This window comes from Amphiprion ocellaris, unplaced genomic scaffold (genome assembly GCF_022539595.1).
Source record: "Amphiprion ocellaris isolate individual 3 ecotype Okinawa unplaced genomic scaffold, ASM2253959v1 Aocel_unscaffolded293, whole genome shotgun sequence".
Lineage (NCBI taxonomy): Eukaryota > Metazoa > Chordata > Actinopteri > Pomacentridae > Amphiprion > Amphiprion ocellaris.
The window spans coordinates 1,722-19,861 of record NW_026559470.1 but is presented as its reverse complement, the minus strand read 5'-3'; the positions used below and the strand labels follow the sequence as shown (position 1 = coordinate 19,861).

Here is an 18,140-nt window from a genome sequence, read left to right as displayed (position 1 = left end):
TTCTGAGTCTCACAAAACCACGTTTTAGCATAATAGCATTACGATAGTCTTTACGTTGAAACAGGAAGTGTTGCTCCTCTGTAATTTTTTTTTTTTTTTTTTTTTTTTTTTTTTTTTTTTTTTTTTTTTTTTTTTTTTCTCTTTTTTTGTCTGCATTTGTTCTCATTGTTTAACTCCACAAAAGGGGAGTCAACATTATATGAGATTGATGCATATTTTAGTCTTGCAACCAAATATTTTAATATTTAGTGCATGTGTGTGACATCACCGGCCCTCCCTGAAAGCTAAGTAGACCTTCTTTATTAGAATTCCCTATTATAAGCCAGGGAGGGCAGTGCTACACCTCAGTGATGTGTGGGGGAAACAAAGACTGGACAGGACGAACAGGACGAACAGGATGAACAGGGATAGAAAATAACAGGCGTTGCTATTGCAATTAAAGATTGTAAGGTGGTGTGTTATGCCCAACTACTAACTGTCCATCAATAGAAAAAAAAATAAATAAAAATTTGAAAAAAGAAAAGAAAACCAAACCAACACAAAAGAAAAAGAGATTCAATAATAAATGAACAAACGGTACTGAGCACCATAATTGTGTGTGTCTTGATAGTATAGAATAGAATAGAATAGGCCAGAAGAGGATACTAGTGCAAGAGAGAATGAGTTTAGGGTAGAGACTGGAGAGATTCTCAGCACATTCTGGCGGGACCATCATTTGCTGAAATGGGACTCGGCAGTAGCTGGCGAGAACCTGATCAAACATGCAAGTGTGAAGAACCCCGAAGCCCAGAACAGCAATCACGGCAAGGCAGGGCCAAGCCAACAGGGCACCCCTCCCCCCAGGCAGTAGGAGCCACAGGGCGGCACCCCAGAGAGCCACCGGGGCCACCGTGAACGACACGGACCCGGAGAACAAGAGGGAGCAGCTACCGACACCCCCTGCGCACCAAGACCGACCCAGGCGGCCCGGGGCACGAGGACCACCCGCCACCCAAACCCCAACCCCGCCCACCCAGCCCCCACCGAACCCCACCCCACCACCCGACCCGCCCACCCCCATCCCCCCTCCCTCCCCGAGGGGGCCAACGGCCCACACAGCCAGGAAGCCAGACACAGGGCCGAGCGGCCCACCGAAGGGGCGGCAACCAGCCCATCACAAGGCAGGCCACCACCGGGAGCGGCCAGAGGAAATCGGAGCCGGGACCGATGCGAGTCCAGAGGGTAAAAATGGATAGTGTGGTGGGGCCCGGCGACGCCGACAGGGAGGCACCCCACATACCCCCGCACCAGGCCCCAGGCGAGCGCAGTACACCCAGGGCCCCCACCCCCGCAATGCGCCCTGACAACCACCGGGACAGAGCCACCACATGCCACTAGCCCGCAGTACAGCCACAGCGCCACCAAGACGGCCAATCCAGCCCCGCAGCCCACCAAGAGCCATCGCACCTGCCCGGACCCGTCGGGCACGCAGGAGAACCCCCCCCGACCACAGCCCCCAGGTCCCGGGGACCCCCCAGCCACAGCAACACGGATGATGGTCCACCCCCGCCACCCCATAGCCATAAGGGGGCCGGGTCCCACCAGCGAGGCCATATTAGTGAAATCCCCCCATTACTCCCTATTAATATGTCTCCCGATCCCAGACTGGAGACATTATCCCTGCACCGTGATAGTGTAACCTGAGTGTCATGTGGTGCATTAAAAGTGGGGAGGCTGGGCGAGGCGTCCAGGGGGCAGGCCAGAGGACCACAGAGGATGGCTACTCTGCAGCTACCCTGACCCAAGTTCCCTGAGCCGTCCCAGACCTACCCCCAAGGTGTGAGTGTGTGTGGTGCATTAAAAAGAAATTAGAGAGCAGGGGAGGCAAGCAAGAGGGTGATGGGGAAGAGACAAGGCCGTAGAGCCCTGCCATCCGCCCCACCACAGAGCCCATCGTTCCTGCCCCCACCTGCTCTCGGGGCCCTAACTGTTGTGTCCCTATATGTGCCTAAGAGTAACTATATACAGTGATGTGTGAAGTATGTGAAGTGCACAGTAAGAGGCAGTCTGGTGTGGATCCGGCCCATGAGGAGAGAGCAGCGGGGAAGACAGGTAGTAAGACCACCAGTACTGATGCAGAGGGCCCCCAGAGCCCAGAGGCAAGAGGCCGAGGTGGGCCCACACGAACCCGACCGGCCCGGCCAGCACCGAAACCCCCAGAAGTCGCAGCGCTGGAGCAGCGCCCCGGCAGACGCCGTAGCCCCACCACGGGCCAGCCGCATGCAGCACCCCGCCCCGGAGGGAGGACCAGGCCGCACCACTAGGAAGCAAGGGCCATGAGCCCCCACGCCCGCCCCGGAGCCGGCACGTCCAGGATGCAGGGCACCCACCCCGCAGCACCACCGAGACCCCACCCACCCCACCACACCCAAGGACAGCACCGGGCCCGGACAGAAGCCCCCAGCCAGCAGAAACTTATCTCCAGTGGCGGCACACAGGCAAGTACCAGGGCCTGTGCCCGGATGAGCCAGAGCCACCCCCAGAGAGACCACCCGGCCCCCATGCCAGACCCCCAGGCAGCGGAGGGCCCCAGCCCCCCAGGGGAGGGAGAGGGACGAGGACGAGCGGCCAGGCAGGAGAGGAGGGAGGAGGAGGGAAGCAGAGCAGGAAAGGACAGGGGAGCGACCGGAGGGCCGACCCACCCCAAACCCAGGGCCAGCCAGGGCGCCCCAGAAGAGACCAGCCGCCGCTACCCCCAAGGCCCCGGGAGAGCGCACAGACCCAGCAGACCCAGGGCTCAAAGGGAGAGACACCGGGGACACCCACCCCAGGCAGAGGGCCCGAGCCACGCTGGCCCGCAGAGCCAGAGAGCGACCCCAAGAGCAATAGGGAAGGGACACCATTAGTGCATGCACACAGCCTTGAAGTCCATGGTGCCATCCTACTTAAAAAGGTAGAGGGTTAATAAACTGAAATAAAGCAGACAGAAGTCAGCACCATACACACAGACAGAATAATAATTACAATTTTATGAGGGAAATGGCATACGCCACATACAAGCGGAGGTATAGGTTAATATTTATTGATTTAATAAATGGAGACCATTTTTCTTTGAAGGAATCCAATTGGTTTTTTCTGTTTTAGCATAATAGCATTACGATAGTTTTACGTTGAAACAGGAAGTGTTGCTCCTCTGTAATGTCGCCAGCTTTGCCTCAAATAATAATAGTGTCGTTACCGGCTGTGTCCGCCAGAGGGCAGTAATGTGTACAGTAAAGGGTTAGTGACTTTAGGGGTCATTTTGAATGTTTTTATGGCTATTTTTGCTTCAGTTTGTTCATGTTTTGTCTCATATTGTTACTTTAGTGACTTTAGGGGTCAATTTGCATGTTTTTATGAATATTTTTGATTCAGTTTGTTCATTTTTTGTCTCATATTATTACTTTAGTGACTTTAGGGGTAATTTTGCATGTTTTTATGGCTATTTTTGATTCAATTTGTTCATTTTTGGTCTCACATTGTTACTTTAGTTACTTTAGGGGTCATCTTGCATGTTTTAATGGCTATTTTATTATTCAGTTTGTTCATTTTTTGTCTCATATTATTATCATAGCAGAGGCTCATGGGTAACGTGGTTCTGAGGCAGCCAGGAGCAGAGGCTCATGGGTAACATGTCTCTGAGCCAGCCAGGAGCAGAGGCTCATGGGTAACGTGGTCCTCTGTTTCCAGTCTTTATGCTAAGCTAGGCTAACAGTTCTAACCTCTTTCCAGTCTTTATGCTAAGCTAGGATAGCTGTTTTCCTCTGTTTCCAGTCTTTATGCTAAGCTAGGCTAACAGTTCTAACCTGTTTTGTCTTTCTGCTAACCTAGGCTAACAGTTCAAACCTGTTGTGTCTTTCTGCTAACCTAGGCTAACAGTTCCCACCTGTTGCCAGCCTTTGTGCGAAGGTAAGCTAACAGTTCCCACCTATTTCCAGTCTTTGCTAAACTAGGCTAACAGTTCTAACCTGTTTCCAGCCTTTGTGCAAAGCTAAGCTAACAGTTCCCACCTGTTTCCAGTCTTTGCTAAACTAGGCTAACAGTTCTAACCTGTTTCCAGTCTTTGTGCTAAGCTAAGCTACCTTGGAGACTATTTGTCTGTGAGTAAAACGTGTACATAAGCACAAATAGAAATTTCATGTTAGAAGTTTGTTATAATTTGTCAAGTAGTTGAAATATGTCATACAGTGTTGTTAGAAAGCCCTCATATTTTGATCATGATGTTGTATGGGTTGCGTTATAGTTGTTTTTCCTCCCTTGTTGAAAGCTAAGCGGAATGTTTGTGTTTTTTTAACGTAATGTCCTTGAAATGAACGCACCTCGTGTGTGACTTAGCTTTTCTCCTTGTTGCAGCACAGTTGTTAGCTAGTTCTCCCCCGCCTGTGCACATGTCTGAACTGGATGCATGTTGCATTTTTTCTCTTCCTTAACCTGCTGTGTGTAAATGATGAAGGTGAGTGGTCATGTGTTCCACCAGTAGAGCATGATTATGCACTGTTTAGTGTTACTTGTTGATCGTTTAGCGACACTTTACAGGACGGACGTTAGCTTAGCAATTAGCCCACCATGTTGTCTGTCCGAGCGGGTTTGGGCTACCATTGCTACGCATCTGACTGTTGATTGAAATGCTGAGCCATGCATAATATTTTGCCCCTTACGTTATTGTGTTTATGTGCATTTGTGTTACTGTTTCATAGTAATAGATTATTATTGTGGTTACATTTATGCTGAATGTCTTATCTGATTCATGTATTCCTGTTTGTGATGTTTCAGAACCACAGCTAGCCACAGTTATCCACAAGTAGCCACAGTTGTCTACCAGTGCAGCACAGAGTTATCTGCAACAACAATAAACATCATTAACCTGGAAAGTCTGGCTGCCGTGTTCACTCAACTCAACTCAACTCAACTCAGACCGACAAATTCTTCAATGGAAACTCTATGGTAAACTAAATGTGAGAAATCTATAAAAATACTGATCAGGTCTCCTTCTTTAAATCAAAATACCATTACTTACATTCAATAAAAACAATTTAAACCACAAAACAGATGGTAAAACCAAACTAACACAATCATTTATACACATAGAAACAAAAATGTACTGCACCAAACATTTCCTACCAAATTCATGTGACAGCAATCCTACAAATCTGAATAACAACTTTATCTACTACCCAACCACACTTACTATCATATTATTCATGATTGCCACAAACAATTTATTAGAAACAACAACCGCTAACTAACATCCAAACAAAATCCATAAGCACTATATATATTGCAAACATATAATACCTGTAAACCATTTGTATAAATGTTGTATTTGCACACAATTGCATCCCTCTGATAACATGCACACAATCTCTACCATAACCCAATAAAATCCCTTCACATAACTTTATCATTTTTGGCATAAATAAAAGTGTAACTGGCACACTTACAATTTCATACTCTAAACATGGACTATGAAAAACAACACCACTGCAACACAGACTTCATACCACACAACAAACTCAAAAAGATTTTCCTATACTTTTATGTCATTACCACTAAAACTGTCTTTCATATTAAAACTTTCCACAATCTAACCATTTAACATCATTACTTAATTTCAAACACTAAACTGATTTTGTTCTTTTCTACAAAAAACTAATCTGCAGTACAATTAATACCACTATTTAATTGACAAACAAGGCCTCTTCCCATCACACTCAAAAGTGTTCCTACAAGAATCACATACAATGTTCCACATCTAATCCTGCTTTTGAAACATAAACTTGATCAAAAATTATTTTACTTATGGGGTGCCTGAAACTCCTACAACAAACACAAACAAACCAAAAAAAAAAAAAGAAACTCCTACAACAACCATTTGAGAACTAGCAATGCAAACATTATCAGTGAAACATAGAGCAGAAAATATACCTCCTTTATCAATTAATATCTCCAATTTAATTACATAATAATGCACAGCATTTCACAAACAATCTTCTTCTCTGTTCGCAGTTGCCTGCTAATCTTGATTTGGAAGTAGAGGCTCGAGGAAATGGACAAGGAATACTAGAGGTATTATCACGATACATAAGAATGGACTTGTAGAATGTTGTAGAATGACATGAATGGAGTATGGGGTTACTAACCAAGACTGACCTCATTCGAGTCTCACTTTCATGGCGTGCTGAAACCGCAACAATCCATTCTAAATGTATTTCAGAAATATCACAAAGACCTTGCCGCTAAGGGCTTTGTTTATGAGTACAATACTTATACGCTACTGTCTGCTTTTCCTCTTATGTTTGTTTGTTGTTTTCTCCTCTGTGCCTCTTACATGTGGTTTTCTTTCCAGTACAGGGAAAGACGACCACGGGTTGTGACCTATTACAATCAGCTGCATGAGGTGGAAGAGAAAATGCCCTGCAAGCACTTTGATCTCAACGTCACTTTTGAAGGATCCAGCGGTAGATCAAATTCTCACACTATATCACATATTTTACACGACGTCCTTCAGACGGGTGACAAATTAAAGCAAATGCACTTTAACAAAAAAAAAAAAAAAAACAACAAAGCATTTAGACTGCTGACCTGAGTAAATTGAATTTATAAAACACTCGCGTACAATCTCTTAAAATACATACGTTTTGCATACATCACAATGCAAGGACTGTGTGTGCTCATCTTCAGGGACTTTTTGTTAGTATTATTTTTGTTAAGATCAAATGAATACATTATTGTTAAGATCAAAATAACACATTGGAGCATAATTACATCAAATACACTATTACACACGCTCTAGCCCACCATATAATATATACAGCTGTACATTAATTAATGCTTTGCTACTGTCCCAGACCAGAAAAGCCTCCAGCAGATGTAGAAAAGTCAGACAAGATCAAGTAGTTGTTGTTGTTATACGTGTACACGACTGTGCAAAATGTTAGATCGGCAGCAATATCGACTACCTTATTACAAATTGCAGGGCACAGTTCCACAGCTTTGGGTAGTTCAAAATATCTTGTGCCAGTTCCTCTGTGGACTGACACTCTGTACATTATCTGATAGGTACTTTATTCATTCCCTTAGGGAGATTCAAGGTATGCATGAGCTCACGTGTTACCTAGAAGATAGAGGGCCACTGTGCAAATGAGCATGCAACAGACATCCCAAATCTGCCTAAAATGCTGGTATTTACAGAGGTGAGCTTAAAAAAAACTGTTAGTATTTACAATAAAGTGCAAATTGGTGTTATTTGCAATAAAAATAGAGCATGATAAGAGTTCATAATGCAATAAATATAGCATTTGAAGTACAAACGATGTCAGAGCTCTGTGGAAGAACATCTGTTGGTCTGCAGATGCAGGTACATCTGTTAGTCTGCTGCTGCAGGTAGTTCTTCATGGATTCTTGGTGTGCCTCAGTAAAGACTGATTCCTCTGGTTTTTCTTTCAGACTCATTTTAAAATGCTGCTGCTCACATGCTCAAAGACTTTAATCTGATCAGTGACTGATTGTACATTATGCCTTTACATGAACAATGTGACAGCAGCTGATTATAGTCGTATAGTCATCGTGCCCTTTGTCAGTGCTGTTCTTTTTCTCATTCACTGCAGGGCTCTAGGACCCAGAGACGTCAGGATGGTGGTTCTTGATATCAGTCTACCAACTGGATTCACCCCAGAAAACTCTGACCTGGAGATGGTAATCACCTTCTAGTGCTAGTGCAGAAAAATCTGAAAGCTTGTTTCAATGGTGTATTTAAGTGCCTTTAAAATGAATGTAGTATTTTAAATAAAAGTTTGTAAAAAGTTTACTACATCATGATAATGACCTTCTAATGGATGAGACATGAATGATCACATGTTTAGGACGGCGGCGTTGCTAACTAGCTAACAGCTGACTCTGTTTATGTGTGTGTCCAGCTGTCCAATTCAGTGCATCGTTACATCAGTAACTTCCAGATTGTAGACGACCTGAGTGACAGAGGCTCCCTGATCATTCACCTGTTCAAAGTAACATCACTGTATTTATAATTATTATTCTATATCATATCATTTTATGTTATTCATATGCTTTTCTTTTTTTCCAAGAAGCAGGTTTCTCAATGCTCAGTAAATGAGTCTTTATGACCACAGTCAACAATCTGAGGCAGTTTTAGGCTATTACACAAAACCAGCTTATTGGTACCAAAGCCACGGTTCAGAACTCAGACTTGCTAAATCAGTGTTAGTGTAGTGCAGTGTAGGGCTGCAGCCAGAGTACTGAGGATAGTTAGCAAGAGAGATCATATTTCTCCTATGCTGGTTTCTCTTCATTGGCTTCCTGTGAAATGTAGAATAGAATTCAAAATCCTTCTTCTGACATATAAAGCTCTTAACAACCACTCTCCATCATATCTTAAAGACCTGATAGTACCATATTATCCTAGCAGAACTCTTCGCTCTCAGACTGCAGGCTTACTTGGAGAAGTGACCTGTAACTTCTCTCTAAAAGTAGAATGGGAGGCAGAGCCTTCAGTTATTAGCTCCTCTCCTGTGGAACCAGCTCCCAGTTTGGGTTCTGGAGGCGGACACCCTCTCTAATTTTAAGACCAGGCTTAAAACCTTCCTTTTTGACAAATCTTATAGTTAGGACTGACTGGGGGACCCTGAGGGGGTCAGCTGGAGTCTTCCTCTTTGACGTCCCTTAGTTCTGCCCCTAGTTCTGCCCCTAGTTCTGCTGCTATAGGCCTAGGCTGCTGGAGGACCTCTCTGGATGCACTGAGCCCTTCTCTATCTACCATTATATTATTTTTATTTATATATATATATATATATATATATATATATATATATATATATATATATATATATATATATATATATATATATATACACACACACACACACACACACACACCATTATTGCATTATACTCACTCTGTTTCTCCCTGTGTCCTTTCTCCGAGTGTCCCTGATAGCAGAGCTGGATGCTTCAGATCTGTGGTGGTTCTCCCACCAACTGGCCTAATCTCCATCTGTGGGATGCATCTGCTGCTGACCTTCCTCCTGCCCACTGCTTCCAGCTTCCCATTTCCATCAATCTACTCTGCATCACCCTCACTATACTTGATTTGCTCATCTACATATTTTTGAATTTACCACCAGCTATATATATAGTATATTTAATGCCAGAGCCATACACCATAGCAGTAAACTATAATCAGTTTCCAGCCCAGAGGGATATATGCGCATATTTTTTTAAATACCATGAAGAAGACTATATACAGGAAGATGAGGTATCAGTTCTTGCACATAGATATACAACAGTCCTTTATTACTCCCCAGGTCAGGGGAAATTTCCAGTGTTAGAGCAGCAAAAATCTTTCAGAGCAGCACTAACTACAGTTTACTACAGTAAAGATAATTATAATAACAATAATATATACAAGAATGAAAAATGAATAAATACAGTATTACTACACTATAAGTGACATCAGCATAAAGTGGCTTGTGGAATACATTTAAAGTGCAGAAAATGCCAGCAGTACAAGGAGTTGTGGATATTTTCTCAAAACAGGTGAGTCCTGTGAATATGACCAACATATGAGATAAAACTACCAGAAACATGTACAAAATGACCAAAATATGATTGGTTGATAATGTATCAGTGTTGTTACTGATTATTGATCGGTTGCAGGGACAGAGATTTGTGTCTGAGTCTCTGCTGTCATCTAATCTCTCTCATGCAAGATCATGTCACAGGAGGGGGCGCTACTGGCCTCTTGTGGACACAGGCGGTAACGACATGACATTATTAATAACTGTATAGCTGGCAACATTACAGTTGAGGAGCACTTCCTGTTCATGTTCAACGTAAAAGCATCTTTATTGTACATTTAATGTCAAAAGTATTACTAAGCGATTTTGGTAGATTCAGAAGGATCTCTGATGTAAACTAAGTTGCATTTAACGACAGCTAGCTTCTCCACTTGCTCCAATTACTTTTGTTGTAGTCCGAGTCACGTCCAAACAGGAAATGAATTCATAATGTAGCTAATGACAATCTATAGCTGCATCTGTGATGGCAGCGTTAGCGAGCTAGCAGCTAATCAGAAGCTAGTGACAAGCTAACTCCAGCGCTACAAGCAGCGTCTCTTTAAAAGGTGCTGATCACGCTATCAGGCTGAAACGTGAGACCTGGGACAGGGAAAGGAGCTAGAGCGCTGTGTCTTGCAGAGGATTTATTTTAGAACTACGCATGTTAAGGTATTAGTCCGTGTCATAGCGAATCCTCGTTAGCACTTCCGCTAGCTCGGCTAATACTTCCGTTCACGACTGCATTTGTAAATTAGGTATAACGTGTTCATTTTTGAACGTATAGTGACAACAAACACAATTTGAGACTGTCGACAAGCTAGTGGTCCTTAAATAGATTTTGTTTCATACTGCAGATTCTTCTGAGTCTCACAAAACCACGTTTTAGCATAATAGCATTACTATAGTTTTACGTATAATAAACCCCATGACAATTGTTAACTTCAGGCCCAATTTGCTGCATTACTGTGTTTTCTAATTGTCTGAAAACAAATACCTCTGGATTTTGGACTGTTTTTCAGAACGACCAAACACGCGTTTAGATATCATCTTGGCTTTTCAGAACTTACGTTCACATTCTTTTTTTTTTTTTTTTTTTTTTGCCATTTTAGCTGTGCTTCGTTCCTCTTCTGTCATCCTAGTGCACTGTGTGTTATCTGTGATTTTTTTGTTCCTTTTTTTCCCTTTACTGGCATATTAAAGGGAAAAAATACAAAAATACAAATGGACGATTATTATTATTATTATTATTATTATTATTGTTATTATTATTTTTACTAAAAAAAAAAAAAAGACTAAACTGAATTGAAGTGAAAGACACTATTTCCCCAGTTGAATTGGCAGTCACCTGTTTGATAAATAAAGTGCAACTTCTTCTGTCACACTACATGAATTGCATTAGCGTTATAGTGTTTTGTCTCTACCTAACCGCTGTGTGTGGATACAAAAATGCCTGTTGTCAATGCTTGAACCCTAATACGGTGATAATAATTTAAAAGAAAAAAAATGTTTCCATGATTGTGCCTGTTACAGTTGTTTGTTACTAGAAAACTAGAAATTGACCTGTCATCATTTGTGCATAACACGTTGCCTGCCGCATGCACTGATTTAAAAAAAAAAAAAAACAAAACAAAAAAAAACAAAATTTTTTTTAACTCCAATTGTGCCTGTTATATGCTTACATGTACTTTTACTCCAATTGTGCCTGTTATATGCTTACATGTACTTTTTACTCCAGTTGTGCCTGTTATATGCTTACATGTGATGTTTAACTACACGATCCATTTTCATTGTGTTCTTGCAGAAATTGCCCTGTCATCGTTTGTGCACGGCACGTTCAATTTTTGTCATTCCAATATGATCTGCTTGTGTGTGTATCACAGTTTCAAAGTTTTCATCACGGTTTCTGCCTTCATCGTCACTTATGGTCATTCTGATATGATTTGCCTGTGCATTTATCAAATTGTTAATCACACTTTCAGCTTTAAGCGTGAATTTTAGTCAATCTGATATGATTTGCCTGCGCATGTACCATATTTTTCATCATATTTTCTGCTTTAATCATGACCTCTTCAAGAGGTTATCTTGTTATAACCTAGATTGAAGTCGGTGAAGATGGCTTTAAGCAGTATGATGTCATCACGGCTCTGGACATGGACGCCATGATGAGTACGATGTACGCGTGGCTGCAGAACCTGGTGAAGTTTGACAAGTCTCATGGTGTTAATAACACCTTGGACACAGAGATCGTCCCCGAGTCTGACCACGAGGAGGAGGAGACGACTCACATCCTCATTGTAGAGACCATCTTGCTTTACACCTACAGGCCTTTGATCCACATGCTATGCCAACGTTAACCTTATTTTACATATGAAAAACGCAAAAAAAAAAAAGAAAAAAAAAAGGTGCTCTAGGAACTACAAAGTGCCAGCCAGGCATTAGTCATTCCAATATGATCTGCTTGTGCATGTATCACAGTTTTCATCACAATTTCTGCCTTAATCATCAGTTATGGTCATTCCAATATGACCTGCTTGTGCATTTATGCAATTTTTCTTCACATTTTCTGCTTTATCCGTCAATTTTTGTCATTCTAATATGACCTTGCTCTGTAGTGTGAACATCACAGAGACCTGTGCTAATAGCATTAGCGTTCTGATGATTTTCCCGTGATTCCTTGCAGTGTCTGCCGCCATTTTGTTGCCTTCCGCCATTTTGCTGCCGCTGCTCCGGAGGCCTTCGCTGTACCACACAGACTGTTCAGAAAGAGCGACTGACGACCGTTTAAGAGGAGCTAACCGCGATCTTTCTGTCCACGACCGAGGCTGGGCTTCGTTGGTGAGTAAAGGAAAATGTTTGTCAGTAGGGGGAACAACAACAACAGGAACCGAAAAACGCTTCGCGCTAGCTAGGTAGCTAGCCGCGATGCTAGCTGACCGTGTATAATGGGAAACGCAAATAGCGTTAGCATTTGGCTCGCCAGAAAATGCGCTTGCTAAACAGCCAGGCGACACTCGCAGTATCCCTAACACTTAAGAGTAGTCAGCTCGACTCGACCGAGGCTGCAGCAGTTGTGCGATTCGTTGCTGTCTGTTTGGGAATCTGTTTACCAGTCAAGTGGGTGAGAAGAAAACAAAGGTGTCGCGCCAGCCAGCCAGCCGACAATGCTAACGGACGTCATGGGAAAGCAGGATTAGAGATCAGAGGAGAGGCCTATGCTGATAGCATTAGCGGTCACATGATCTTCCCCAAGATGTTTTGCGGTTACGGTGGGTGATTTTGCATCTTTTCATGGCAATGATTGTGTTTTTTGTGGTCATTTCGCTGCATCTTTCAATCAAAATTTCCGTGTTTTGTTTGTGTTCTGTGGTTTCAGAGAAACCATCGAGTTCCGTGTTGCTGCGATGGCCGAGGAGAGGCACCTGTGGGTTTCCCTGCCTGGGAGACAAATGGACCGGGTGCAGGTGAGGGTTGTTCGGTTGGGGCTAGGGTTAGCTTAGTTAACCCCTAACCCAGTGCCAAAATAGACATAATGCACGGATAGGGTTAGCTCACGCATGCAGCTCAGCTTGTACACGGCTATGTACGTTTTTGCAGCTGGACTGATGACCACATTGAACACACGTTTTTGCAAGCTGTTATACACTTTGATGTGTTCAATTCACAAACTGATGACAAATTGTTTTTTGCTGTGCTCATTATTGTTGTCATCGTCGTTGTCGTCGTCGTTGTTTTCTAGTAACTCCTCTTGCTCTTCCTCTCGCCGGACCTCCTTCAGCTCCTCTTCTCACGGGCCTCCTCCTCCTCTCACCGGTCCTCACCCACCATGGTGTGTGGGGGGTGGGTTGGGGCTAACCCTATAACATTCCAATTAAAATACTGCAAAATACAAGGCTTCATCCCCTGGTTGGGGAAAAAAAAAAAAAAAAAAAAAACAATGAGTAAATAAATAATTAAAATAAATACATTAAATAAATAAAATAAATATAAATACATTTTTTTAAAAATCTGTGTATTCTGTTCTCTATATATGCATGTTCTCATCATGCTTTCCTTGAGTAAAAGATTCAAAATCATCCGAAAATGCTACAAAACCATCACAAAACAATATAAAATTTAAAAAATATTTTTGGATTAATTTCAAACATTTATTATAGTTTTATTTTTAGAATTCAACTTTGGATCTGTTTCTGGAGGTTTCATCCACTGACTGACTCTGGATCTGATTTCGTTATGCAGACGTCAGATAATGAAGTGTGAAGGTGCTGATCTCTCTTTTTGTTTTCAGTCTGTCTGCTTGCCTGCATGCCTGCTGTAGAATCCACTGGGACTTCAAAATAACATCCAAGGTTATTTTGTAAAAACAAAAGCAGGATATGTTATAAAAATAAAAGCATGTTATCTTGTAAAAACAAAAGCAGGATATGTTATAAAAATAAAAGCATGTTATCTTGTAAAAACAAAAGCAGGATGTGCTATAAAAACAAAAGCATGCCATAAAGTCCTCGTGTTCAGCCTCTAGAAACTTGTCTCTGTGATCGTGCAAGCAAATGCACCGAAATACGTCATTCTACATGCGAGTTTTACAAATTCAACTGTTGATTCTTACAGCAGTCTGCAGATGTAGAGAAAAACATTTCCTTAAACCAGTCAGTAGACGTTGGGTTAGGACAGACATACATTTCTGTCAGGTGTTTTACGTTTTCCTTTTTCAAATGAAATAAAATGGCTGAAAACACTAGTACACATTTAATCGGTGTGTGTTCGCGGGTTAGGGTTTAGCTTCTGGAGGCTTTGTGCTGTAGTTTAATATTGTGTGGCAACATTTTAAGTCGGTTAATGGAGATGTTTGGTTCAGTCAATGTTGTCAGTCACTGTGTGATAAAAACATCCACCACAGCCAGAATGCTTATCCCATGTTATTGTCTTTCTATGCACAGACAGACACGGGAACTCTTGATGCAGTGTGCCAGCCAAAAGAAGCTCGACACCAGTCTGAAAGGGAAGTTCCACAGTTTCTATGAAGGAGGAGTTGCTGAAGCGGGAAAGCCAACACCTAACTCCTGAACGACTCAGTCTACACAGAGCTGTACATCACAGGTTAGGTTGGGGGTACTTAACATAGGCCTCACCCACCTCAAGGGACCGAGACATCCAACTCTTCAAGCCTATCCGGGCAGGTTGTAGTAACCTAACGGTGATAACAAGCAACCTGTTAACCTATGTAGGCGGTAAGTATGCGGCCCTCCTGGGTTCCGACTCTAGGAACAGCATGCAGGATGTGGTGGTCCAGGGCATCAGCACCTCAATCGTTGCCCAGTCTTCTAGAAGGCTTAGCCTCACCCACCCAACAGCCCATTCTGCACCACACACGCTGAATTGAATCTGCCAAAAAAAACCAATTGGACTCCTTCAAATTGACCTGACCCCCTAACATTCTCATCCCCTGGCCTGATGTAGGGGACCAGGCCGTGGATGCACCGGGACCTAGGACCGTTATCCGACCTCTTTTCTCTCACTCCCTCTACCTTAAATTCTAAGACAAAAAGACTTTTACATATTCGGCCCTTATGACTGACCTCTAAAAAAAACCCCGAAACCTGTAATAACAACTGACTTAGAACAGCTCAAAACACTTACCTGTAAAACAACGATACTTGGGTAGAATATAGAATAAATAGATTTACTTACCTTAAAACAATCCTTCGTAGTCAACTGTAACAAACCACAAATGTACCTACCTGACTCACCTGACTACAAGACTGATCATCGCAAAACAGACCTTAGACCCAAGAACGAATAAAATAAACAAAATCTACTTATTTTCTTTTAAAAAAATAATAAATAAATAAATAAATAAATAAATAAATAAATAAATAAATAAATAAAAGACTTGCAATTGACGACAGGACGCACTCTGAGACCTGATCAGTCTCGGCGGGGCCTCCCTTGGGGGAGAGTGTCTAGTGATAATGGCCGAAACACTCGTTGATCCCAAGGTCCACTACTGATGACGTGTCCTAAAATTAATAAAACATTTAGGCCTAGATTACCTTACAACCCAGAGACCCTGAAACACTGAATCAATATAGGCGGTCTCTTTAATAGGTAACACAGGACCTAACTACAGGCTTTTAGATCCACCAAGACTGGGACCATTAGCCACTTGACTAGACTTAGCCTGACTTCTGACCCTACACCTAGCCCTGACCTCTGACCCCATCCCCTGACCCTAACCTCAACCCCCTCCCCTCACCTCTTGACCTCTAACCCTAACTCCCTGACCTCTAACCCTAACCCTAGAACCTTCAAAACCTGAACCACCAATTTGGACTAGTGTAGGGCTGCTTTTGGAGTCTGGGCTCATATAGGATGGCAGGTACTCACTCGGTGCGCACCAAGCTTTCGGGCTGTTTGTCATTCTATCCAATCACGGTCTGGGGACAGGTCTCGTACCGGGGGCAGTGCCTGAGCTTGGCTCGGCACTACAAATGCTCTTTCCCAGTCCTGTGTCTCCTAAGCAACCTCTACATCAAATACGCATACTCCATTAACTCCCAAACGGGCTTGTTAACCAGACCAAACCCTTAACCCAAGTTAAAACATCATGCAAAGTGCCTCAAAACCTGCTCAAAAACAATAAAAACTGACTCTGAAATGACTCAAATGCTCGAAATTTGTCCAAAAGAAGTTACAATATTGTGCAAAATACCTCAAAACAAGATAAAAACTGACTTGAAATTCTTTGAAATGACTAAAAAAAAAAAATCTATACAGGTGTAACCAGGTGGTAAACAGAGGCAAGTAAATATACTGAAAACCACTGAAATCCCTGTGTGACTCTTCTGCTGATTGTTGTTTTGGACAGCAGGGGGCATATTGTTATTGTTGTATTGGTGGTAGTTTTGAGGTCAAAGGGCAAGATACTGGAAGTTGTGTTAACAGAACAAAGGGTTACTGGTTATTGTGGGACAATAGGAAATGTAAATAATACCGTGCTGTGAAAGACTGAATTATGAAATATAGTGACAGGGTGGTAAATTGTTTATTTGCATTAAAAATCCACTTTATGTCTGTGTACTGTGCTGAGGAGTGCCGACGGTTAGAGAATGAAAACGCTGCACGTTATTAAATATTAAAATATTTGGCCGCAAGACTAAAATATGCATCAATCTCATACAATGTTGACACCTCTTTTGTGGAGTTAAACAATGAGAACAAATGCAGACAAAAAAAAAGAAAAAAAAAAAACGCTGCACGTGTGCTGCTGGTGCCAATGGTTCGTGTGCGAGGTATGATACTTCCAGTGTATCATCTTACGTTCTTAGTTCCATGAAATATGAATGTATTATTATATGCATTGTATTTTTGTGTTGGTTAATGATGAGATGTTTGTAACTGCTTTTGTGTTACTGCAGTATGTGTTTCGAACAGAGGCTTATACAAGGCAGTGTGGTAAGTGTGGGTTTTATTTAGTTAGGCAAAGTTGGCAAGATATTCACAGAGTTGGAGGGTTAGGGTTAGGGTTAGGGTTAGGGTTAGGGTTAGTGGGTTAGGGTTAGGGTTAGGGTTAGGGTTAGGGTTAGGGGTTAGGGTTAGGGTTAGGGTTAGGGTTAGGGTTTAGGGTTAGGGTTAGGGTTAGGGTTAGGGTTAGGGTTAGGGTTAGGGTTAGGGTTAGGGTTAGGGTTAGGGTTAGGGTTAGGGTTAGGGTTAGGGTTAGGGTGAGGGAACTGTCCCCTCCCGGAGGAGAAGGATCGTGCACGGTCCATCCACCCGTCGTCATCGGGTTAGGGTTAGGGGGTTAGGGTTAGGGTTAGGGTTAGGGGGTTAGGGTTAGGGTTAGGGTTAGGGTTAGGGTTAGGGTTAGGGGTTAGGGTTAGGGTTAGGGTTAGGGTTAGGGTTAGGGTTAGGGTTAGGGTTAGGGTTAGGGTTAGGGTTAGGGTTAGGGTTAGGGTTAGGGTTAGGGTTAGGGTTAGGGTTAGGGTTAGGGTTAGGGTTAGGGTTAGGGTTAGGGTTAGGGTTAGGGTTAGGGTTAGGGTTAGGGTTAGGGTTAGGGGTTAGGGTTAGGGTTAGGGTTAGGGTTAGGGTTAGGGTTAGGGTTAGGGTTAGGGTTAGGGTTAGGGTTAGGGTTAGGGTTAGGGTTAGGGTTAGGGTTAGGGTTAGGGTTAGGGTTAGGGTTAGGGTTAGGGTTAGGGTTAGGGTTAGGGTTAGGGTTAGGGTTAGGGTTAGGGTTAGGGTTAGGGTTAGGGTTAGGGTTAGGGTTAGGGTTAGGGTTAGGGTTAGGGTTAGGGTTAGGGTTAGGGTTAGGGTTAGGGTTAGGGTTAGGGTTAGGGTTAGGGTTAGGGTTAGGGTTAGGGTTAGGGTTAGGGTTAGGGTTAGGGTTAGGGTTAGGGTTAGGGTTAGGGTTAGGGTTAGGGTTAGGGTTAGGGTTAGGGTTAGGGTTAGGGTTAGGGTTAGGGTTAGGGTTAGGGTTAGGGTTAGGGTTAGGGTTAGGGTTAGGGTTAGGGTTAGGGTTAGGGTTAGGGTTAGGGTTAGGGTTAGGGTTAGGGTTAG

General features: G+C 43.0%; 1 long non-coding RNA gene across 8 annotated transcripts; it reads left to right on the top strand.

Moving 5' to 3' along the window:
• Positions 1–3,133: 3,133 nt before the first annotated feature.
• LOC129348494 (uncharacterized) lies at positions 3,134–16,254 on the top strand. Of its 8 annotated transcripts, none has more exons than XR_008601032.1 (10): positions 3,144–3,927; positions 4,792–4,962; positions 6,025–6,084; positions 6,365–6,476; positions 7,626–7,713; positions 7,935–8,024; positions 8,960–12,425; positions 12,701–12,856; positions 12,964–13,051; positions 14,528–16,254. It is a non-coding gene; the product is annotated as an uncharacterized LOC129348494 (long non-coding RNA). The 8 variants fall into 8 exon arrangements; XR_008601026.1 differs by lacking the exon at positions 12,701–12,856 and having other exon boundaries at positions 3,145–3,685; positions 3,890–3,927; XR_008601030.1 differs by lacking the exon at positions 12,701–12,856 and having other exon boundaries at positions 3,146–3,927; positions 8,960–11,884; positions 12,271–12,425.
• The last annotated feature ends 1,886 nt before the right edge of the window (positions 16,255–18,140 follow it).